Source organism: Cervus elaphus, chromosome 11 (genome assembly GCF_910594005.1).
Source record: "Cervus elaphus chromosome 11, mCerEla1.1, whole genome shotgun sequence".
In the NCBI taxonomy this organism is placed as follows: Eukaryota; Metazoa; Chordata; class Mammalia; order Artiodactyla; family Cervidae; genus Cervus; species Cervus elaphus.
Window position 1 is genome coordinate 32,262,915 of NC_057825.1, and position 26,215 is coordinate 32,289,129.

The 26,215-nt window shown below is 41.6% G+C and overlaps 1 protein-coding gene across 14 annotated transcripts in view; it reads right to left on the reverse strand.

Annotated features, from left to right (window-relative positions):
* The window catches only part of DTNB (dystrobrevin beta), a 233,908-nt gene extending 224,445 nt beyond the window's left edge, over positions 1 to 9,463 (reverse strand). For all 14 annotated transcript variants that reach the window (XR_006343421.1, XR_006343420.1, XR_006343422.1 and 11 more), the window contains exon 1: positions 9,339 to 9,463. The gene's annotated coding sequence lies outside the window, so the exon portion shown is untranslated. The remainder of the gene's footprint in view (positions 1 to 9,338) is intronic.
* Positions 9,464 to 26,215: the final 16,752 nt, after the last annotated feature.

Below are 26,215 nucleotides of genomic sequence, written 5' to 3' on the forward strand. Positions count from 1 at the left end.
ATGTATTTTAAACTTATAAATCAATATGAAAAAGACAACACAGCAGAAGAACAGGTAAATGATAAAAAACAAGCAAATCACAAAAGAGGAAAACTCAAGAGCCAATTAAAAACACAGAGCAATGTTCAAACTCACTAGTAATCAGAAAAACATGTAAGATTAAAATAAACATAAGACTGCATGGTATATCCAGCAGATTTGCAAAATTATAAAGTCTAAAACACTAAGGGTTGAGAAGGCAGGGAAGGGCCAGAAGTCACACATCACTAGTGTGAATGTTAATAGGGAAACCACTTCAGAGTGGAATCTAGCAATTACCACAAAGGTTGAAGATGCACATGGCACGCATACCAGTGGGTTACTCCAAGTACACACTATAAAAGACATGCACTGTGCGCAGAGACATGACAAGAATATTCAAAACAACATTTTCTGTAACAGCAAGAAAAAAAAACCAGAGCACATTAATTATCAATCCACAGGAAAACATAAAAATAAACTGTGATCTAGCCCAATAACAGAATCCTGTACAGCCAAGAAAATGAATCCACTAGAGCTACATATGGGCTTCCCTGATAGCTCAGCTGGTAAAGAATCCACCTGCGATGCAGGAGACCCCAGTTCGATTCCTGGGTCAGGACAATCCCTTGGAGAAGGGATAGGCTACCCACTCCAGTATTCTTGGGCTTTCCTTGTGGCGCAGCTGGTGAAGAATTCATCTGCAATGTAGGAGACCTGGGTTCGATACCTGGGTTGGGAAGATCCCCTGGAGAAGGGAAAGGCTACCCACTCCAGTACTCTGGCCTGGAAAATTCCATGGATACAGTCTATGGGGTTGCAGAGTCATACACGACTGAGCGACTTTCACTTTCAGAGCTACATCGAGTCCATATGGATGGGTCTCAAAATACTGAAAGAAAAAAAAAGCTACACAAAGACATAAATAATACTGTTAATATAGAGAGTTTTTTAATGCAAAACAATAATGTACATTTTCAGGCTATTTACATATGTAATGAAAGTATGAAAATATATACAGGAATGAAAAGCATCAAATACAAAACAGTGATTTTCTCAGAAGGGGAGGCGAACACGACTGGGAAGGAGCGGAGGTTCAGCTTTAAAAGGAGCCTAGTTTCTTAAGTGGTACGTACACAGGTATTCACTATTTTTATTCTCTATACCTCTTTGAGGGTCAATATTTCACAATATTTAAAAAGTTAAAGGAAAATAAACTCAAGGTCCAAAAATAGTTTACTTGGGAGACCACATGCTTAACCATGATACTGTTTATTCTATTTTTGTTTGCGCAGTTTAAAAAGGTTTAGTCACTATAAGAAACTGCTCAAGAACATGTAAAACATCACACTGCTAAAAAAGCAACAAAGTAGGAGAAGGCAATGGCAACCCACTCCAGTACTCTTGCCTGGAAAATCCCATGGGCAGAGGAGCCTGGTGGGCTGCAGTCCATGGGATCGCAAAGAGTCAGACACGACTGAACGACTTAAAAAAAAAAAAAAAAAGAGAGAAAAAAAAAAAAGCAACAAAGTACCTGGCTAAACCAAGAGTCTTTCATGGCAACCACATTAGAGACACAAAGTGGTCATTATCACCATGCTCAGGGATCATTTGGGTAAGCCAAAAACAAAGCCCAAGTTGAACTTGGAACATAAAAGTCTTGTTTAGAGACAGCATGTAGAAAGAAAATGGGCTTTAAAGTCGGACCTGGTTCAAATACCACTCCTATCACTAATTAGCTGTGCTGCCCTAAACAAGTTTTAACTTCTCTGAGCTCTTTTTCCTCCCTCAAACATTGCAGATGTTTCCACAGTTGTAAAGTTTAAAGTGTAGCCATTATCTTGAAAATCTCTTGACATACTGTCAGTAGTTATTAGTTGCAGAAGAAAGTCTCTCTCTGGCAAGTAGAGACAGAGCAAGCAGAGATAAAATTTAAAAAAAAAAAAAAAAAAAAAAACACTTAAAGAATCTAGAAAAGAAACCAGAAGAAGCTGGAATGGTTGGGGCTAAAAAAAGTCCTTAGAGAGTCCCAAAAGTTACCCCACAAAAAAAAAATTTTTTTTACTGTACACTATTTGATTATAGTGAGGCTTAGTTACAGGAATATTTAGTCCAAACCTAATTATTGCTGAAATGCTGCAATCTAACATACAATACAGCTTATATATAACATTATTAATAGGCTTCCCAGGTGGCTCAGTGGTAAAGAATCCACCTGCCAATGCAGGAGATACATGCTTGATCCCTAGGTTGAGAAGATCCCCTGGAAAAGGAAATGGAAACCCATGCCAGTATTCTTGCCTGGAAAATCCCAAGAACAGAGGAGCCTGGTGGTCTACAGCCCATGGGGTTGCAAAAGAGTTGGACTTAGAAACAATATTGTTAATACATAAAAATTCAAGATCAAAATGTATTTTCTTTAAAAGTTCATTTAAAGTTAAAAATGCATTAACAAATAAATCATACAATATATCTGTTTCTCTCAGTTATCTACAACTCAGAAAGGTCTGTCCTACTGTTAATATACTAAAGAGAAAACAATGATAATTTCAACAAATGCCAAAAAAAGCCCTCAATAAAACTCAACACCCAATAAAAATACAAACCTAGAAGGAAACTTCCTTAAATTGACAAAAGACATATACCAGAAAGCTTTAGTAAGTATCATATCTAATAGTGAAACACTGGAAGTATTTCCATTCAGGAAAAAGACTAAAATGCCCGTTATCATTGGGCATTCAACTTTTCCTATTCAACTTTTGCTCTGGAGGGTCTAGGCATTGCAGTAACACAAAAAACAAGATAAGTGGTATAGAGCTTAGTAAGACGCCTGATCAATTAAGTCTTCCAGTCAAAGCAGCACAGTAAATAAACACTTGAATGTATCCCCTTTGCTCCAAATACATCATAAAAGAGATTTTTTAATATATTTATAAGCTACTAAAAAGGCTCAAAAACAAGATAAGCCTCCACCTGGAGCAGAAACAGAACAGATACACAAAACTGTGAGCCGGACCAAAGCTACAGGTCTGCTGGACTCTGAGTCTAGAACAGGTGCAGACTTCCTGCAAGGCCACAGGGACACACAGGCAAGGAGCTGCAGAGAAGGGGAGACCCGAGCCGGATTCACTGTTCAAGGTCAAGGACGAGGCTAGAGCTCAAAGGAAGCTAAAAAATATCACTGTCGGCCTCTGCCTAGAACTATGGCTTATATGGCGCTCTGGGCTCTGAAAGGCAAGAAGAAAAAAACAGCCTCACGACCAGGAATTGAATCAAGACACTTAAACACACTGTGAGTGGATCTGAAATAGCCCAAATTACCTCAAAGAGCAGGACCCTGACCATTACCAGATCTGATTTCTTGGCTAGAGTCCAGTCAATCAATGGAAGCACTTGAAATATCACCAGAGAACGGTGACCACAGAACTAACAGAAACAAAATCAGCAGTTCTCTTCCTCTTTTGTTTTTTGTTTTTTTTTGAGTCCACAAATCAAAACTTCAAAACATATAGAAGTATAATGCTAAGAAAGACAGCCCATAAAAGCAACAATGAGAATATAAATCCATACCAGATGAAGTTTAATTTTACAGAACTGACAAAGACTTATTTTTTTAAGTACATTTAGGGTGCTAAGATACATGCTTTTTAAATTATTGGGAGTGCAAAACTGGACAGCCACTTTGGAAGACAGGCAGTTTCTCACAAAGCTAAACATACCACCCAGCAATCATGCTTCTAGGTATTTACTCAAGAAAGCTGAAAACCTGTGTCCACACAAAAACCTGCACATGAATAGTTATAGAAGCTTTATTCATAACTGCCAAAAGCTAGAAGTAACCAAGATGTCCCTCAACAGATGAATGGATAAACAAAACTGTGGTGCTTTTCATATAATGAATTATTATTCAGCAATAAAAAGAAAGAAGCTATCAAGCCAAGACAAGACACACAGGAAACTTAAAAGCATAATGCTAAGTGAAAGAGACCAGTCTGAAAGGCTACAATACTATATGATCCAAACTATATGACATTCTGGAAAAGACAAAACTATAGACACAGTAAAATGATCAGTGGCTACCAGGAGCTCAGGAGAAGGGAAGGAGGAATGAATGGATGGAATACAGGGGATTTGGGGGCAGTGAAATTATTCTGTGTGAAAAAAAAAAAAGAAATTATTCTGTGTGATACTACAATGACATTTCATGAAATGTCATGTGATAACATTTTGCATTTGTCAAACCGCAGAGAACTGCACAACACAAAAGAGCAGAACTCTAATATAAACATGAACTTAAGTTAATAATAATGTATCATATTTATTCACCAGTTGTAACAAATATTGTCACAAAGATAGTAACAAATGTACGATTTCACTTATGTGAAGTACCTCTAGTAATCAAGTTCACAGAGACAGAAAGCAGAATGGTGGTTGCCAGGGGATGGAGGGAGAAGAGTGGGAAGTTAGTGTTTAATGGATACAGAGTTTCAGTTGAGAAAGATAAAAATGGTAATGGAAATCCATTCTGTAAATGGAGAGTGATGGTTATACAACAATGTAAATGTATTTAATGCCACAGAACTGTACAATTAACAATGATTAAAAAAGTATATTTTATGTTATGCATATTTTACCACAATAAAAAAAAATATGAGAGGAACTTCCCTGGTGGTCCAGTGGCTACGACTCCCAATGCAAGGGGCCTGGGTTTAATCCCTGGTCAGGGAACTAGATCGCACATGTCACAACTAAGACCTGGCACAGTGTTAGGGTCCTTTAATGGACCGGAACCTAGTGGTTCCAAGTCAACGATGAAAAAGTGAAAGAAGGAAAGAGGCTAATATCCCCTGGGTTACACAGCCGGCCTTCGCACTCCAGGGAATCAGCCAGAAATAGAGAGAAAGAGAAAGAAAGAAAGACACAGGGACCCAAGCTCTGATGGAACAAGGGTGCTTTACTGAATTCTATAAGAGTATATATACCAGTAGCTTCTTTAGATAAAGATCAAGAGACCAGACTTTACCACTTTACCAAGGAAGTAAGGAGCAATAGAGGCCAGAAGGCCAAAAGGCGATCCATATCAAAAGAGGGTCGTAAATAGTTACTTTTCACCATATGGAAAAACTAACAAAGGAAATGCATGCATTCCTCAGTCCCCGGAGAGGCTTGCCTCTCCTCTTAATTCCTGAATATTCAGGAATTAATAAGGAACAGAGGATTCATGACAGATCCAAAACTGCACACAGGAAGCCTCCTGTTAAATGCTTCCTGACAGCACAGCTAAATAAATAATTTTAAAAAATAAAAATGAAAAAAAGTGTTGAAAAAATGGTTATGCAAATTGAAAAAGAAAATCATATCACTCCATTATTCCATATAGGAACACCACACAGAAAGCAAAACCTTCTTTTTAATTTTAGAAGAAAATACAGATATATCTAATTCATACCCTGGGGCAGAGAAAATTACTTAAACTAGACAGGGAAACAAAATTTTTTTTATTTAATGTAAATTTTTTCATAAACACATTAAAATGTAAAACTTGTAAACAACAGAAGACATTGTTAGCAAGCCTCTGACTGGCAGGATACACTGGCAACACATAAGTCCACCTATGAATTAGTATCCAAAGTAACTTAACTGTCCCACAGCGAGCAAAGGACCCATAAACAGTGACTTAAGTCGACAACTGAACACTACTCAGTATTTAAAAATAAATGAACAGGACTACACGAGGCAACATGGTTAAATCTCCATCAACTAATTTAAAGCATATACTCCTTTGATTCAGCAATTCTACTTTTTACTCACTATAACAATGTGTAAAATGGCAAACAGCTTTAATGGCCATTAATGAGCAGATTTCCCTGTGTGGCTCAAACAGTAAAGCATCCGCCTACAATGCAGGAGACCCAGGTTCAATCCCTGGATGGGGAATATCCTCTGGAGAAGGAAATGGCAACCCACTCCAGTACTCTTGCCTGGAAAATCCCATCGACAGAGGAGCCTGGTAGGCTATAGTCCATGGGGTTGCAAAGAGTCGGACACGACTGAGCGACTTGACTTCACTTTACTTGAATGAGCAGAGGATTAAATAAACTACTGTACAATACGTACTACATATGGGATTGTGTAGGAATCAAGAAGAATCGGGTAGATCTTTGTGTTCCATCATGGAAAGATCTCAGGCATTCTGTTAGAATGTTGCAGACCAGTGTGTACAGTATCATGTCATTAATGTGGTTGGGGGGGAATCCTATTTTTATTACCTATATGTAGATGATAATATGTAGGGTAAGGTCTGGAAGAATCACAACAAACTGATAACTGCAGTTTCAGTGGAGAAGGGAGTGGGTCAAGGGGGGCTTTCTTCTGTATGTACTGTTTGGGCCTTTTATGAGAAAGTGTGCATTCATGAGCCATTTGCACAGCTGCAGGACACAGCTCCAGGCTGCAGGACGCGACCCCAGGAACTGCCACTCACAAGGATTCCTGTGTGAATGGCAACCCCTAAAACCCAGCAGTATACTTCCTGCACCAATGCCAGGGCCCTGATGCTTGTGTAACTAGAAATAAATAAAGTAAGAGGAAATGAGGATATTGCAAACCAGCATGAGGGAGTTTCTGGAGTGATGCAAATTTCTTTATCTTTGTTGGCACAGTGGTTACAAAATAGACAATTCCCAACTTACGATCATTTGACTTATGATTTTTGACTTCATGATGGTGCAAAAGCAATACACATTCAAGAGAAACTACTTCAAATCTGAATTTTGACCCTTCCCCTGGCTAGCAATATGCAGTAAGATACTCGTGACGCTGAGCAGTGGCAAAGATCTACAGTTCCTGGTCAGCCACAAGATCACCAGGATAAACAGCTGAGACACTTACAACCACTCTGCTTTTCACTTTCAGTACAGTTTCAGTAAATTACATGGAACATTCAACACTTTATTATAACACAGGCATTGTGTTTTAGATGATTTTGCCCAACTGTAGGTTAATGTAAGTATTCTAAGCATGTTTAAGGTAGGCTAGCTTAAGCTATGATGTTTGGCAGCTGGGGTATATTAAATGCATTTTTAACCTACTGTACTTTCAATTTACAATGGGTTTATCAGACATAACCTCGTAAGAAGCTGAGGAAGATTTGTACATACATTTTTCAAACTCCACCAACTCTGCACAGGACATCTGTGCAAACATTAATAAAGGTGATTTAGAAATAAATGGCAACCCACTCCAGTAATCTTGCCTGGAGAATTCCATGGACAGAGGAGCCTGGCAGGCTACAGTCCATGGGGTCGCAGAGTCAGACATGACTGAAAGACGAACACTTCTAAATGTAAACTAAGTATATAAATAAATAAAACACAATATTACTGAGAAAACGGAGAACAAGGCATCCTAAAGTACTGCACCCCAAAATAAGAAATAGTAGACACCTGATGGTTGCACTCTTAATTAAGTGCACCGTCCTAAAACTAAAGAGAAATTGACTTAGTTCTTCAAGGCTTACCACACAAGGCCAAATTTGAATTAATATTTTATTTTTATACAAGGAAACACAGGTCCTGAGAGATTTAAAGTAAGCGCTTTAAACCAATTCCATTGGTTTTAAATCTGACTTCCTAAGTAGAAATTTTCTCTCTCACTCATAGTGGACACTCGAAAGTCCTGCCAACACTACGCTGACTACACAACCCCCTTCAAAGGTAATTCCATTGATGTATGATAAAAATCCTCCCAGAACTCATAAAAGGTCAAGTTTTAGTTTGGCAGACAAAGTAACCCAACAGGCACTGCAACCCAGGCAACTGAAACAGCAGCCTGGAGCTTGAGAGTCCAGAAATTCAATGAAGGCAGGAAAACAGAGTCCCAGCCCTCATCAAGAGCAGAGTCACATTCTCTGACCACAGATCTAAGATGCAAGAGCCAAGATAAAAATGAAAGCATGCTCTCTAGACAGACATTCTCCCCTTCTTCAAGTGACAGAAGAGAGAAGGGCCAGAATGGGATGATTTGAAGCAATGACCCAAGGAGTAAGCTCCTGGCAGTCAACACAGAATAAAGTTGTGAAAGTGGCAGCACGGCCACAAGATATGACAACTCCATCACCTTAGCAACTGCTTAGCCCAGACCTGAGAACCTCTTACAGGGCAAAAAAAGAGACAGGAAACTTGAGGGACAAGAGGAGTCCATCAGCATCCCTAACATCACATTGATCAACAGTGCTCCACATAAAATAGAGCAAAACCTTGCTTGGTCCATTCATTCATGCAGTAGGCAGGTATTCAGTGCCTGCTGCTTGGGAAGAAACGGAACTTCCTCTTTCCAGTTTCCTTTTTTCCTTCTCTCTCTTTAAATGTTACACAGAAGTGTCTATAAAACTCTCCCAAATACCTCCCACAAGCTTCCTTGACCCTCCTGCTTTAATCCTCAAACCAAGCAATTTTATGGCTCCAATTTCCCAATACTACTGGAAAGAAGACAAAGTGAAAGAGACAAAATCCAAAGCTGCTTTGTATTTCATACGCAAACCTTTACAACCAAAAACTGCCAGCACCTACGTAGCAAATGATGGTTGTGCTTTATACAATTGTGACCCCAGTGCTGACTATCCAAGTTCTCTACCCAAGGTAGTTAACCAACAAACTGTTTGCTGAGGCTGCTGGAAGGTCTTCCTAATCCCAAGGCCTGGCACAGGAATTTAACAGCAAACATACGTTAATTGCATCCTTCCTCCTCTCAGGACACTTTCCTTAAAAGGGTGACCTCGGTGTACAGGGTCACAGTTAGGCGCCTCGGGAAATAGTGTTTGGGGATGATCTGAAATAAATTCCCTTCCCTCTGCCAGGGCCTGCCTGCCTCACCTGCCCTCTGCCAGGACCTGCCTCCTTCGCCCCCCTCAACACCTAATGCAGAGCCTCCTCCCACCAAGCCGGGCTCGGGCAGCATCACCCAGCGCCTGCACCCCGGCTCCGTGCCCGCCGGCCAGAGCGCGATAGGAACACCGGAGCCCCCTCCCCGGCCCGGGGCTCAGAGGCCGGCAATGCCGGCCCAGGAGTCCGCTCCATCCTCTCCGCTCGCCCCTCCAGGGCCGGGAGCGCGGCGCGGTCTCCGTTCACAGCGCTCGCGGTGCAGCGGCCCCGGCTCCCGGCGCGCCGTCTCCGGCGGCTCCCGGCCCTGCAAACCCCCGCAGGCTCCCGAGGTGCGGGCGCTGCGCGGGCGCCTTCCCGCTCCTCGCGGGCGCGAGGCTCCGGCAACGCGCTCCTTTCCCGCAGCCTGGGGCAGCTGCCGCAAACCCTAGCCGTACTCACTTCCCGGCCGGATTTGGGGGCGTCGAGAAGGTCTCCGGCGGCTGCAACCTCCTCCGCCTCCTCCGGCCAGGCCCCCGCGGCTGTGGCGGTGGCGGCGCCCGCTCAGGCCCCGGAGCCGCCCCCGCAGCGAACGTTCTCAGGCACCCAGCTCGCGCCGCTTACCCTCCCGGCACGCGCAGCGAGCCCGCCCCCGGTGCGAGGGCGCGAGGGCGCGAGGGCGCAGGGCTGGGGGCGGGCACGCGCCGCCTGCGCGAGCGCGCGGCTGGGGGCGGGGCTTCCGCCGCGCCGAAGAGGGGGCGGGCCAGCGGGCTGGGTTCCCTTCGAACCCCGCCCCCTGCGGCCCGGTTCCGGGAGGGCGGGGGAAACTTGCCCCCTGCGGGCCTTTCCTAGGAGCCGGCGGCGGGCGGTGGAGGTGCGTTTCAACTCCAAAGGTATGTACCCCGCCACCTGGATGTTCGGCCCGACGTGACTACAAGGTAAAGAATGCGAAGAACCATCCCCATAAATCATTCATCATCCGCGCCTGGAGCAGGAGACACTGCCCTGAGTGGTATTTCCAAATTAATTCAACTCAGCAAACTGTTTACTGAGCACCGACTCCGTGCCCAGCTCTGTAACGCTGTACCAGGTGCTGTGTGGGTACACCGTCACGGTCACGGTCCCCGGTCTCCAGGAGCGCATAACTTAGTGGAAAAGCAGCCGTGTAAACAACCGGGTCTGGTGACCCGTGCAAAGCCAGAGCCGCTATGAGATGCTGTGGGAGCTCAGAGGAGGAAGAGATTACTTCCGCTTGGACGATGCGGAGAGGTTCCTGGAAGAGGTGGCATCTGTGTTCAGCCTGCAAGGAAGAAAGAGAGGAGTCCTAGGAGGGAAAAAAGGAGGGGGGGCGGGGAGGGCATCAAAGTCTAGGTAAACAGCTTGGGCAAACGAAGAGAGAGAGATGGAGGATTACCATTTCTGCATCAGCTTTTTAATATCCGTTTTTGATAGAATCCTTTCCAAACTACGTGAAACAGGAGATGATGCCACATGGGGAACAGCAAATCTTCTTTTTTTTTTTTCTTAAGAACTCAAAAGATCATTCTTTTTTCTTAATTTATTTTTTTAATTGAAGGATAATTGCTTTACAGAATTGTGTTGGTTTCTGCCAAACATTAACATGAATCAGCCATAGGTATACATATGTTCCCTCCCTCTTGAACCTCCCTCCCTCCCTCCCTCCCCATAGGATCATTCTTGTCAACATCATTTAAGGCTGAAAACAGCAGTGTCCTTTAAGGACTTTTGATATGTTGGTGACGGATGTAAATCCCTAAGCTAAGACAGCCTAGTGCCCTGTGCTTTGAGTCTGGTTTTTCACTGCTTTTTGGCACCTTATAGTAAAGCAGATCGTGCCACCTTCTGCTGTAGTCTGCCTGACTGCCTTTAAAGCATCCTTTTCCTCCTGCTCTCATCTTCCTATTTTTAAACCCCTAAGGTGAAGGAAGTGCTGGTAACCAACTTTGTTAAGGAGAGTAAACATTCCTCAAAAAAAAAAAAAAAAATTGGCATCATCTATCACTCATGAATTTTGTGACTGTTTTGCATGCTTAGAAGACTTTTTCACTTGCATGCAGGGTCTTAACCATGTTCTGAATATATTAAGATACTCAGGGTTAAGAGACACTTTGTTTATTCACTTACTACTCACTAAGCATCAACTGTGTGGGAGGTAGTGAAAGGATAAAACATTGATCCTGTCCTTTGGAGGAAAGATGTGTAAATGATGTAAAATAAATCTGTAAAAATGTTGCTTGCTGTGTTTGTTATACTGATTGAAACCAAAATAATTTCAGTATGTGGATAGCCATTCTGGGAATTAAACCACTTCAAATATATTCATATTAGCATCTCTCCATCTCAGTTCTGTATTTCATCAGTTCTCACATCCTCAGAAACATATTGCAATCTTTCAAACATATGCAATCATCACCCTCACTCTCAAAATTACCGGCCTGTTTTACCTACATGTCCTTTGCTTTCACCATTTATTCATGTTGAAGTTTTTCTCATCCTAAAGAAAAAGGAAGAAACCTCTGTGACTCTAGGTCATACTCCAGTTACTATTCCCTCCCTGTCTTTTCCTTGACAAAAGTCTTAAAAGTAGTTTACACTCATTTCTGCTAACTCAGCTCCCTCTCACTCCCCAACCTATAGCGTGTAGCTTCTGTCCCCACCACATCACTGCACTGCTCTCGGTCAGTAAGCACTGGCTTCATCCTCAATGCCCCAGGCCATTTTTGAGTCCTCTATTACTAGAGCTCCTGGTGGCATTTGGTAACACAGGGCATTCCATTCTTTTTGACACCCCCTGGCCTTTGCAACAAGACTCATCTAATCCCTCTGACCGCTCCTCAGTCTCCAAGGTCCTGTTCTCAGCTTTCATCACACCCCGTACAGTGCATTCTCTCTGAGCTGTTGCTTCCACTCTGGCTTCATCTGCCACATATATCAGCAGCTCCCGAGTGTGTTAACTAGCTCAGACCACTCACCTGAGTTCTACACACACACAAGTCTACCAGACATCTCTACCTGGATGTCCTAGAGACACCTCAAGCTCTACTTTTCTAAAAACTGTTAGCATCAGGACTTCCCTGGTAATCCAGTGGTGGGGATGGAGGGAGTAGGGTTGCGGGTTTGATCCTTAGTCAGGGAACAAAGACCCCACTTGCTGCACAGAGTGGTCAAAAAATAAAAATGAATAAATAAAACTGTTAGCCTTCCTGTCCACTCAGTTGCCCAGAACCTGGGAGTCATCTTTGAATCTTTACCCCCAACACCACCACACTCAGCTTCCCCAGTGGCTCAGCAGTAAAGAATTCCCCTGCAATGCAGGAGACCCCAGTTCTATCCCTGGGTCAGCAAGATCCCCTGGAGGGGGAAATGGCAACCCACTCAGTATTCTTGCCTGAAAAACCCCACAGACAGAGGAGCCGGGCAGGCCACAATGCAAAGGGTGGCAAAGAGTGAGCACATGCACACACCACCACACTCAACAATTCTGTTGACTCCCCTCATGCATAAATCTAGAACCTGTCCCTCTTAACCCATCTTACCTAGACTAATGCAATAGCATCTTATCTTGTCTCCTCCTGCAGTCTTGTTCCTTCTGATCCATTTTCCATAATGCATGTCAGAAAAAAAGTTTTTTTTTTTAATTCGCTGCTTGTGGTGTCATGGCTGGCACATAAGACCTTCTGTTTATCTAGCCTCTGTCTTATTTTCCACTCAGTCTCTTGTCGCTTCCTGCATACACCCCATCCTGAACCCCTGAATCATTTCCACTTTCCCTGTCTCCATACCTCTGTGCTTGTTTCTCTCTCTTTGGAATATTCTTTGAATACAGTCAAAGAATGTCCAACGTATATGTAACTGAAGTTCCACATATGATAAAACTATAAGAAACATTGTGGAAATAAGAAAATACTTACTTACAAAATGAAAGGGCTCACACGTACTTGGGGAAGTGACCACAGAATGATTAATCCTGAGAACTAGTCTCTTAGAAGTATTCATTTTATTCATTTATTTATTTTTGGCTGTACTGGGTCTTCGTTGCTGTGAGGGCTTTTCTCTAGTTGTGGTGAGCAGGAGCTACTCTCTACTTGCGGTGCACGGGCTTCTGATTGCGGTGGCTTCTCTTGTTGCAGAGCACAGACTCTAGGGTGCGTGGGCTTCAACAGTTGTGGCATGATGGCGCCGTAGTCACAGCTTGCCGTCTCGAGAACACAAGCTCAGCAGTTGTGTCACACAGCCATAGTTGCTCCATGGCATGTGGAATCTTCCCCGATCAGGGATCGAATCCGTGTTTTCCACATTGGCAGGCGGAATCTTCACCACTGAGCCACCGGGAAAGCCCCTCTTAAAACTATAGACAAACAAATAAAAATAATCATCTTCATGGCTTCCATACAAAAAATTCAAATTATTTAAAAGTGTAAGAAAATAAGGCTGCAGTACTTTAAAGATGACTATATTTTCTATATCCAGGCTGGCCTAAGTGAATTGCTTGACCCATAGAATGTGTGATGTTATGGGACTTACAAGCCTATGTCGTAAGAAGTCTTGAAGAGACCACTTAGGTCTTTGGGAACACTTGCCCTTGATGACTTGACTCACTATGTAAAATATCTAACTCCCTGAGGAGAGGTTCTGAGACTACACGGAGAGGAAGAGGGTCTTGCCTGATCCTTGCTGTTACAAGTGAAGTCATCCTGAGTTCTCTGTATGAGCCCAGCCATCAGCTGGTATTCACCCAGTCAAATCCTACCGGAATTCCTGACCCCAAAGTTTGTGAATTATCATCAAAATGGTCCTTTCTTTATGCCTTCCTTTTAGGTAGGTAGTTTGTTATGGAGTTTGGTAACCAAAGTATTTGGCATCAGACTTCTTAACAGCAACGCAAGGCTATAGTGATGCAGCATTTTCAGTATTTCCTAAAAGCTCTAGGAAAGAAAATACCAGCTAAGGATTTTATATCCATCCATCCATGCTGTTTTTCAAGCATCAAAGGCTATTAAAAAAACTTTTTAAAATGCAAGAACTGTCCACATAAGCCCATCCTAAGTAGCTACTAGAGCAGGGGTCAGTAAATTTTTTTTCTAAAGCCCCCAAATAGTAAATATTTTGAGTTGCAGGCTTAACTATTCAACCCTGCCATTGTAGCACCAAAGCAGCCATAAGTGGATGCAGCTATGTCCCAAATAAACTGGATTAACCAAAATAGGCAACAGACTAGATGTGGTCCATAGGTTGCAGTTTGCCATTCCTATACTAGCGGAAAAGAAATAAAGTTATTTCTCCCTCTCAAAAAAGCACAAGATCTGTGTGATTTAAGAAGATAATATAAAATGACTAAGTGGGGGTTTTGTATTACTTTGCAAGAATTACCATAATAAAGTACCACAGACTGACCTAAAGAACAGCAACTTATTTCCTCAGAGTTCTGGAGGCTAGAAGTCCAAGATCAAGGTGTCAGCAGGGTTGATTTCTTCTGAGGCCTCTCTCCTTGGCATGAAGATGGCCATCTTCTCCCTGTGTCCACACATGGTCTTCCCTTTGTACTGTGACTGTCTGTATTCTAATCTCCTGCTCTTCTAAGGACATCAGTCACATACAAATAGGGTCCACTCTAATGACCTAGTTTTAACTTCATCATCTTTTAAAAGACTTTATCTCCAAATACCGTCACATTCTGTGGTACTGCTTAGGACTTCAACAACTTAAATATAAAAACTAAAACTATAAAACACTCAGAAGAAAACATAAATATAAATCTTAATTATCATGGGTTTGGCAAACCCTTCTTAGACACAATGCCACAAACACAAATGACAAAAGAAAAGACAGATATATACCCCAAATTTAAAACTTGTGTGTGTGTCAAACGATGCCATAAAAAAGTACAAAGGCAGTCTACAGAATGGGAGTAAATATTTCTAAATAATGTATATGATAAGGAGCTTATAACCAGAATGTATGAACAATACAACAACCATAAGACAGATAACCCAATTGAAAAATGGGAAAGGATTTCTTCAAAACATATGTTCAACATGATTAGCTATTAGTGTAATATGAACCAAAGACACTGAGATGCTACTTCACTCCCATTTCCAAAATCACAGACAATAACAAGTTTGGTGATGATGTGGAGAAATTGGAAATTTGATGCATTGTAAGTAGGAACTGTGGTATTGGAGAAGACTCCAGAGTCCCTTGAACTGCAAGGAGATCCAGCCAGTCCATCCTAAAGGAGATCAGTCCTGGGTGTTCATTGCAAGGACTGATGCTGAAGCTGAAACTCCAATAATTTGGCCACCTCATGCAAAGAGCTGACTCATTGGAAAGGACCCTGATGCTGGGAGGGATTGGGGGCAGGAGGAGAAGGGGATGACAGAGGATGAGATGGTTGGATGGCATCACCAACTCAATGGACATGAGTTTGAGTAAACTCCAGGAGTTGGTGATGGACAGGGAGGCCTGGCGTGCTGCGATTCATGGAGTTGCAAAGAGTCGGACACGACTGAGCGACTGAACTGACTGAACTGATTGAAGTAGGAATGTAAACAGTGCAATTGATCTGGAAAACAGCTTGGCAGTTCCTGAAAATGTTAAACATAAAGTTATCATCTAACCCAGCAATTCTACTTCTAGGTATATACACAAGAGACGAATATAAATGCCCTCACAGAGACCCATACACACACATTGGGTCTTATTCCAATAGCCAAAAAGCAAAAACAACCCCAAAAGTCTATCAACTGAGAAATGGATAAACAAAATACAGTAAATCCATCCATACAGTGGCATATTATTCAACAATAAAAAAATTAATGGGGTATGTGGTATAACATGGATGAACCTTGAAAACATTATGCCCAGTGAAAGAAGCCAGTTACAGAAGACCATGTATTATATATGCCATATATATGAAATAGGATTGCAAAGAGTCAGACATGACTGAGCAACTGAACTGAACTGAATATATGAAATGTCCAGAATAGGCAAGTCCATAGAGACAGGAGATTAGTGATTGCCAGAGGCTGGAGGGGTTGAGGTACTGGGAAAGGACTGATATTGGGTATGGGTTTACTTTTTGAAATGATGGAAATGCTCTAAAGTTGATTGTGGTGATAGTTATACAACTCCATGAAATACTAAAACCCACTGAACTGCACACTTTTTTTTTTTTAATTTATTTTTATTAGTTGGAGGCTAATTACTTTACAATATTGTAGTGGTTTTTGTCATACATTGACATGAATCAGTCACGGATTTACATGTATTCCCCATCCCGATCCCCCCTCCCACCTCCCTCTCTACCCGATCCCTCTGGGTCTTCCCAGTGCACCAGGCCCAAGCACTTGTCTCATGCATCCCACCTGGGCTGGTGATCTGTTTCACCATAGATAATATACATGTTTCGATGCTGTTCTCTCAAAACATCCCACCCTCGCCTTCTCCCACAGAGTCCAAAAGTCTGTTGTGTACATCTGTGTCTCTTTTTCTGTTTTGCATATAGGGTTATCATTACCATCTTTCTAAATTCCATATATATGCGTTAGTATACTGTATTGGTCTTTATCTTTCTGGCTTACTTCACTCTGTATAATGGGCTCCAGTTTCATCCATCTCATTAGAACTGATTCAAATGAATTCTTTTTAATGGCTGAGTAATATTCCATGGTGTATATGTACCACAGCTTCCTTATCCATTCGTCTGCTGATGGGCATCTAGGTGGCTTCCATGTCCTGGCTATTATAAACAGTGCTGCGATGAACATTGGGGTGCACGTGTCTCTTTCAGATTTGGTTTCTTCGGTGTGTATGCCCAGAAGTGGGATTGCTGGGTCATATGGCATGAACTGCACACTTTAAATAGTTGGATTGAAAGTGAATTATGTCTCAATAAATCTAATTATTTGGAAAAAAAAAGAGTTCTTTGAAAAAAATTTTTTTAATTTTATAAAAATTCTTTTATAAAAAAGAATCTTGAAAGACCCAAAAGTATACTTGAACAAGACATCCCTTGGTTTCAGTTAAAATATCTCATATCATCAAGATGACAGTTCCCCTTATGTTAATTTATGAATTTAACATGCTTCTGCAAAAAATATACACAAGTTTTTATGCAGCTAGACAAATTGATACCAAAGATCATATGGGAAAAAAGCACTCAAGAATAGTACTAAAACACTGAAAATGAGGAGCTATGAGAGGTGTTTAGTCCCAGCAAATACTAAACATACTACAGAGCCTCCTAAATGGAAACAGTGTGGTTCTGACATATGAATATCAAGACCATTATAACTGAATGGTGAACAGAAATCAATCTAACAAAAATATAAAAATCGAGTATATGATAACCAGTTAAATGGCAGCAGTGAAAAGGAATTTTTAAATAATGGTGTGGGGACAACTGGATAGATATACACAGCCTCACTCTGTTGGTGAAATTACAGGAAAACAAATATTACTAGAGGGCATGAAAAATAGTACAACCCCTGTGGAGGGGTATTTGGCAATATCTACTGGAACATTTGTACATTTACCTTTCAAACTAGCACTCCCACTTCTAGGCATTTATTCTAAAAATGATATCTCCAAAATAATAGGTACTGTTACATATGGAAGAATCTTCATTGTATCGTTAATGGTGTTTGCAGGATATTGGAAACTACCTGAATGCCCAAACACAGGAGACGGGCTGAGTAAACTGTGATACCCAAACACGATTGGCTACTGAGAAGCAGTGAAGAGTATCTTGATGAATTGATACAAAGTAATTACCAGGGTAGATTATTAAGTTATAAAACAAAGATCAAAAGCAAATATAGTGTATGGCCATCTTGTCATTGCTATGTTAATACTATGTACATTCAAATAATAAAAGTAAATTGATAAAAGTAGAGAAAACTTAAAACCTGTAACTAAATGCAAATAGAAAAAAATGAACCCAACTGTATGTCAAGCGGGGCAAAGAAGTAAACCAAGGCATTTTGGACATAGTACTTAGATATAAGTTTTAGTCTAATGCAAACAGTAAACTGGAGAAAAAGAATTAATAGCAGGAAAAGAAGAAACACAATGGACAGTAAATATATTCTACTATTAATTATTAATATTATTAATTAATTAATAATAATAATTAATAATATGACTGTCTTTATTGTTAATATTTACTACTTATATTAGCAAAATATTTAAAATTTAATATCCAGTGTTAAAGCTTTTTTTGAAGAAATGTAAATTATACAACTTTTCTGGAAGATGATTTGGAAATACATGTCAAAATCTTATAAAATATTGACATTCTTTGAGCCAGAAATCCACACTCTTACAACTAATTTTATGAAAACTTTCAGTGGATGTGTAATTACATTTATGCAGTAGAATATCTTATCAGAGTTAATTCTAAAAACAAGAATTGGGGAGAGGGGGAAAGGAACAGGGCTTTAATTAATTAAATTATGAGATATCCATGAGATAGAAGATACCACGGCCACTAAAATCACAATGTAAAAGAATATTTCTTGTCTTGGAAAAGTGTAAGATAGTACGTATACTATGATTAAAATTTTGCTTAAAAATATGTGTGAGACAAACAACCCAGTAGAAAAGAGGGCAAAAGTATAAAGCAGACATTTTATAGAAAAGCAAACACATGTGGTAAGTAAACATATGAGAAGATCCTCAATTTCATTAGTATTTAGGAAAATGCAAATTAATGTTCAATGTTGCACAGCTACTAGAAAGGCAAAAGTTTTAAATTCTGACAATTCCAAATGTCGAACAAGTGGTTGATCAATTGGGAATTCTTATGCACCAATGCTGGGAATGTAAATTGGAGCAGCCATTTTGTCAATGCCTCATAATGATGAAATTTTGCATACTTCATATTCAACAATTTCACCCCAAAGGCACTCTTGACATGTGCATGAAGAGCTATGTACAAAGGACTTCCCTTGTGGTCCAGTAGCTAAGACTGCCCACTCCCAAGGCAGGGGGCTGGGTTTGATCCCTGGTCAGGGAGCTAGATCCCACATGTTGCAACAAGAACTGAAGGCCACATGTTACAACTAAGACTTGGCACAGTCAAGTCTTTTTTTTTTTTTTAAAGAGGCATGTTCAAGCACTGCTTATAACAGCAAGGTACTAAGAACAAACTAAATGTACAGTAAGAGAAGAATTAAATAATTGTGTATATCTTCACAGTGGAAACATTGAACAGCAGTGAAAATGAAAGAATTATGCCTACATAAATAACCTGGTAAAATGACTCACTGTATTTTTTGAGTAAAAAAAAAAGCCAGAGACTTATGATTATAATATGATACCATTTTAATACAACATTGTAAATCAACTATACTTTAACATGTGCTTAGTTGTTCAATCGTGTCTGACTCTTTGCAACCCCATGGACTGTAGCCCGCCAGGCTCCTCTGTCCATGGGGATTCTCCAGGCAAGAACACTGGAGTGGGTTGCCCTGCCCTCCTCCATGATACTTCAATAAATTTTTTAAAAATATGATTCCATTTTTCATAAAGCTTAAAATCAAGTAGAGCCAAACAATTTGTAAAATTATCCCAAACTTCAGGAAAATAGTTATCCTGTGGGAGGAAATGATAGGCTGAGAGCACTTAGGTAAATGACATTATTGCCAATTACTCATGATGTTTTGTTTCTTGGTGTGTCTGTGTTTTGTGTGTGCCAAATATTATATTTTTAAAAGATAAAGGGAAAGAGTTTGTATCTCTTTGTGTGTTGTCCTCCCTAAATAAAAGAATGGAAGATGGTAAACCAAGGTATTAGCAGAGATGATCTCTGGGTGGTCGGACCAGGAGTGATTTTCATTTTCAAAATGTCTTAAAAGAACATGTGCTTTTTTGAAGACAGGAAAAAATATTTTTAAAAATCAATTCAAGAACCTGTCTCATTTTTATTCTGCAGTCTGAACATCCAAGTCTTAATTTCCCTGATGATAAATGATTCAGGGAAGAGATACATAGCAGAATCTCCAAGGTCGTTTGTGACACCAAGTTAGGGCCAGGCAATGAGCTGACAGTGGCAGGAATAGAGCTGAACAAGGATGTATAGAGCTGCATAGGAGGGCGACACCTGCCAAACGAGTGTCACTTGTGGGCAACAAGAAGGGAATAACAACTCAACAAAACTAATTTCATGAAGTCATGAATCTACTGTCCTGCCTCCATCCTGCACCCATACCCCCAATAACTTGCAGATAAGAATACTAGAGACAAAATATCATGGTCCTATCCTTGTATCCAATTATAGTAAATTGACAAAATAATGTGTATCATTCTTTTCTGGCACTTACAGATGACATAACAGAACTGGAAAAGGTTCAATAGAAAGTAATTAAAATGACAAGCAGAAAGCATGTCCTTTACATATTGGCAAGCAAAAACCAAACTCTGGTCTTCAGAAGAAGATGAGAGTTTAGATGTGATGTGCCGAAAGGGTGCCTAGTTGAAACACACATGCAGTCACCAAATCTTAGACCATCAGCAGTAAAGCGTAGCTGGTGGTGATTGAAAGAGGCAGACTTGAAAGCCAAACAGAGGAGCTGCTATTTTGCATGTTGAGCAGCAAGGAAGCAACTCCTTCCCTCCAGTTGCTGAATCATTGGCTTTCAGTCTTGTCCACACGTGGTATGAAGATGACACAGGAGACAGATATAGAGGTTCTGGTTGGGGATGGGATGACCAGGAAGAGAGGTAGTGCTGGGACAAGGCTGTCCTTACTCTCCATAGCATCTTGTGGATTCTGGGAGTCTGTGACAAATTGCCTGGAATATCTTTATGAATGAAACTTTCTAAGTTTCCTGGACAGTGGTACTGTTCTTCAATAAATTGTCTTTCAGTGTCATGATGAAGATTACATCAGACTGCATAGTTCACGGTGGTGTTTTCTGTGTGCAGACGGTCACAGGCGTGATCCATTCTGCCATACTGTGAAAGCTTAGGAGGCCAGAGGCTAAATGACACCCCCCACAAGATCCTCAAGAATTACCTCAAGAAGGCAACCCAGAGGACACAATATCCAGAATCTCCTCGGTTTTGCTGGTTCACCAAAGGCTAATTATTTACAAGGTGTTTTTCGGACACCCCAAAGATCAACAAATCCTGTGTTTACTTGACTTTCTAAATTGGCTGCAGATTAGTCATTTCAGCTCTTCTCAACCTGGCTGCAAATCACCTGGCATGCTTTTGAGAAAATACCTACTTCTGGGATCCACCCTAGCTGAACTGAGTTTGTTTAAAGTGTCCCTAAGTGATAGAATGTGTGACCAAACTGGAGAACCACTGAGCTTCTCCACATGCTAAAGTTAATTATTTGAGAGGTTCTGGCCTTAGGAAGAGTGCAAAGGGCGTGGGCCAACAAGGCAGAGTGGAAGAGAAAAGGTGATTCGGCCAGCTCTCTGGTGCCCACACGTGCTTGAACACTGTCCTGGCTCTGCCTGCATGGTTTTGGGGGTCAGGGAGGCTGAGCTGTTTTACCTTTCAGTTACCAGACAGCCTGGAACACTGGAAACAGAAGTTTCCCGGGTTCCTGTGTTCATATGAGGAAGGAGACTTTCTCTGCTAGGCCCCAATTCTGTGCCCTCCCAAGAACTGGAGCGAAGGACGCAGGAGGTTCACAGCTCTCAGAAACAGGAAATAGCTTGCTTGTCGCTAATGCTGAGTTGTTCCTTCTTCTTGTGCTTCTTCACATTTACTTATGTCCTTAGCCTGGGGTTAACTCTTCTGCTTAGTTACGTTCGTCTCTCGTCTCACCATTTCAGGGCTTAGGAGAGGCCCAGGGCCTTTTCTTGTTCCGCATAACAAATTCTTTCAGGGCCTACATGACTACCATTAAGTGCAACTCGGGGCCTCCTCAGGGACTTCTGTGCCTTCATTTCACGTTATAGGAAATAAAAGTGGTTCCAGTTCACAGCAGCGCTACTCACAATAGCCAAGACATGGAAGCAAACTAAATGTCCATCAACAGATGAATGGATAAAGAAGATGTGGTATATATACAATGGAATACTACTCAGCCATAAAAAAGAATGAAATAATGTCATTTGCAGAAACATGGATGGACCTAGAGATTATCACACTAAAGTGAAGTTAGACAGAAAAAGATAAATACTACATGATATCACTTATATGTGGAATATTTTTTTAATTATAAAAAGAACTTATTTACAAAATAGAAATAGACCTGCAAACATAGAAAACAAACTTATGGTGACCAAAGGGGAAGCAGAGGAATGAAGTGGGAATTTGGAATTAACAGAATTACACTACTATATGTGAAATAGATAAACAACCAGGACCTACTGTATAGCACAGGGAGCTATATTCAATGTCTCATGATAACATATAGTGGAAAAGAATCTGAAAAAGAATATATATATATATATATTATATATATATATATATATATACACATATTATTTGGGACTTCCCAGGTGGCTAAGTGGTAAAGAATCTACCTGTCAAGCAGAAGATGCAGGTTCAATCCCTGGGTTGGGAAGATTCCCTGGAGAAAGAATAGGCAACCCACTTCAGTATTCTTGCCTGAGAAATCTCATGGACAGAGGAGCCTGGCGGGCTACAGTCCACAGGGTCACAAGAGTCAGACAAGACTCAGCAACTAAACCACCACCACATATTATATCCCCGAAACTATCAACTATCTTTCAATTAAAAAAAAAAAAGGTGGTGCTTCCTGTATAGGTTGGGACCACTGTGTGCCTAGAAAATTCCTTCTTTTCCTCACGTTGACATGTCTCCATCTTTTGAAAAAAATGCAAGAGCAATGAGCCCAAATTACGAGAGAAAGAGTCACCCAGTGGGAAGTGGAGGGGATCCCCACAAATGTAGCAAACAACGTGGAACACAGAGAAACCCAATGACCATCTCGTCTCCCTGCTAGCAACTTCCCAGCACTGCTACGCTGAGCCCTGGGCTCCCTCTGGGGGCACCCATCCCACCTTCTCTATCCCTCCCTGATACTGGCAGCACCCGCTTTTCAATCTCTTTTAATGCAAAAAACCACTTCACCGTGGGTGAGGAAATCTCCAGAAACAAACCTTGTCCACAGAGGCCATCTCAGGTACCCAGACAATCCACTGGGGACAGCTGGGGGCTTTTAAAGCCACATTTATCACTTCACTTATTTCTCAACCCTTTGGTTTTCTACCCCCACAGTCTGTATACTCTCTTCTACACATCAAGTTGTAATGTTCTACCTCAGGTGGCGAAGTGGTAAAGAATCTGCCTCCCAGTGCAGGAGATGAAAGAGACATGGGTTCAATCCCTTGGTCAGGAATATCCTCCAATTCCCCCTGAAGGAGGAAATGGCTACCCACTCCAGTATTCTTGCCTGGAAAATTCCATGGACAGAGGAGCCTGGCTGGCAAAGAGTCGGACACAACTGAGCACACAGTGCATGTCAACTATTTGGTTTCATCTTTTATGGTCTCTGTCAATATCCATCCGCCAGACTTCCCTGGTAGTCCAGTGATTAAGAATCCTTGCTTCTACTGCAAGGGACACGGGGTTTGATGCCTGGTCAGGGAAGTATGACCCTGAATGCTGCGCAGACAGCGGGTGGGACCTCAGAGACTCTGTACCTGGCTGGGAAGCAGGTACTGAATATGATTGTGACAGAAAGACTTTTTATAGAGAGACTAACATGGATTAAGGGCTTCCCACACAGATCAGTGGTAACGAATCTGCCTGCCAATGAAAGAGATGTGGGTTTGATCCCTGGGTTGGGAAGATCCCGTGGAGGAGGAAATGGCAACCCACTCCAGTGTTCTTTGCTGGGAGAATCCCATGGACAGGTACAGTCCATGGGGTCGCAAAGAATCAGACACAACTGAGTGACTGAGCACCAGCTTGGATTAAAGCACATTCCCACCAGTTAGCATCCTTTCATGAATTTATGGAAAGCTGGAAAAGTCATAGACTGAGGGGGATTCAGAACCCATGCAGTTTCTTCAGGTACCTGATGAGAAAGGTCAGGAGGGAGGTCTTGCCAATCCTACAAATTATAGAACCTTGGGTTGTGAGCTAGGACCCTCCCCTAACAGTTAGTATTGCATGGATGCCTACTGCACCAGGCCAGAAAGTGGAAGGTGGGATGGAAAACATACGTGGCAGTTTTAGCTTAAAGAAGCTTACAGACAGAAGGACTTTCCTTGTAGTCCGGTGGCTTAGACTCCAGGCTCCCAATTCAGGGGGCCTGGGTTCAATCCCTGGTCAGGGAACTAGATCTCACTTGCTGCAACTAAGAACCTGCACTCTGGAATGAGGTAAAAAAATCCCATGTGCTGCAGCTAAGATCCTGTGCAGCCAAATAAATAAATAAATTTTTCAAAAGAAGCTTATAGATGGCAAGCAAATTATACAGATAAAACTGTTTTTTAAAAAAAGACTATGTTTAAAGTGCTGAAGGATCCCAAAAGAGATTCATTCATTCTAGAAGCATGGTTTGGCAGATTGTAACAGCAATGGTCCCTACTGTGTGGTAGACTACTGGTCTACCATACAGCATGACCTAAAGAGTTGTGCTTCACGATACTCATGCCCTCTTGTGTTCCCCTCCCGTGTTGACCCTAACTTGGCTTTGTGACTTGCACTGACCAGTAGGACAATGACACGCATGACACAAGCAAAGGCTTGATAATCCTTGAACCTTAGGGCAGCTCTCTGGGAACACTACCCTGCAACCACCATGTAAGAAAGCGAATCTAGCTCATGGAGGATGAGAGGTCATGTGGAGGAAACCAAGGCACCCTAGCCATTCGTCACCACCTATTTCCAGGCAGGTGAGTTGAGGCGATCTTGGACACAGCAATCAATTGACCTTATAGTTTAACTGCAGCCACATGAGTGGGCCCTGATGACCCCAGCAGAGGAGCCTCTCAGCTGAACTGCAAAATTGAGAGAAATAATAACTTAATATTGTTTTGAGACTCAAAGATTTGGGGTGATTTGTTATGCTAGGAAAGACAGTATGCAGAAGATGCAGTGAGGTGGTGCTTAACAGAAATACAAAACATGTAGCATTGGCTTTGGATGGCCTGGCACATGGAGGATGGCAAGGTGGCAAGGATGCTGTTGGTGCAGGCTGGAGGCTTCAGGGAAACCTTAGCAGAGGCTGGAAAGATAGCCACCTGTGTCCTATGGCAGTGAAACGATGACAGTAATGAAAGCAGTCATGTACAACTGTCACCTGCGGAAACTTGAAACACAGAAAACATACTTAATGAACTTGCGAATCTGGCTCACGGAGTTTCCAAGCAGGATGTTAAAGGTGTAAATTGCCTTTTTTTTAGCAAGGGAAGGAGGAATTGTTTAGTTTGCAGCAGGATTTAGAAGAAGGAAATTTGAGAATGTAATGATTTCCAAACCTAAATGTTTCATACTTCCAGTCTCTTTATCCCATGAAGGAATCTCAAATAAGACATGGTTTCAAAGTAAAGTTGTGGAGGGAGGCGAAGGACAGGGCGGCACAGACCACGTCACGCTTAACCCGCCACAGTCTGCAGGAACTACCCCAAGAGGAAGCGAAGGAGCCCATTTTAGAAAACAGCACCTTTAAGTGATTCATTACTCAGTGGAGGTCTTGGCTTAGCCGTGGGGTCTTAAAGGTTCAGAGTTTTCACGCCACGACTGCCCGAACACATACTGTGGGAGAGACTGTCAGGGTGGTCGTGGGCAGAGCAGAAATGCACACTGTCACTTCTCAGCCAAGCATTAACAGGAAATAAACAAACACCCCAACTGCACCATCTGGGCAGGGTAGAAATTTCGGCAGACTCTAGGTCCCCAGATTCGGGTTTACTATATATAACACGCTATTGTTGCCAAGCTACGCATCCATGACCACTGCCGATCATGTCTCAGGGTGTCATGTCTTCATTTGTAAAATGAGCAGATGTCCTCCAACTCTGAAAGTCTAAGGTTCTAAGATGAGGGGTGTTGTTGTTTGTTTGTTTGTTTTTAATTTTTATTGGAGTATAACTGCTTTACAATGTTGTGTTTAGGATGAAATTTTAATACATAAATAAATACGTTAAGTGCCTCTCACATAATAAGCAGTCAAGTCTGTGTTGATCTGAGTGGGCATTAGCAATCCAATGAACTATGATAACATTGAAATACTATTATCTATAAATTGCTGCATCCCTTTTGGAAAGCAATATGGGAGTAAGAGTCATAAAAATGTTTGACCTTTGACTGTAATCCCATTCTTAGGTATTTATCCTGAGGAAATAACTAAACATAAGACAAAAGCTATTTGTATCACCTCTAAT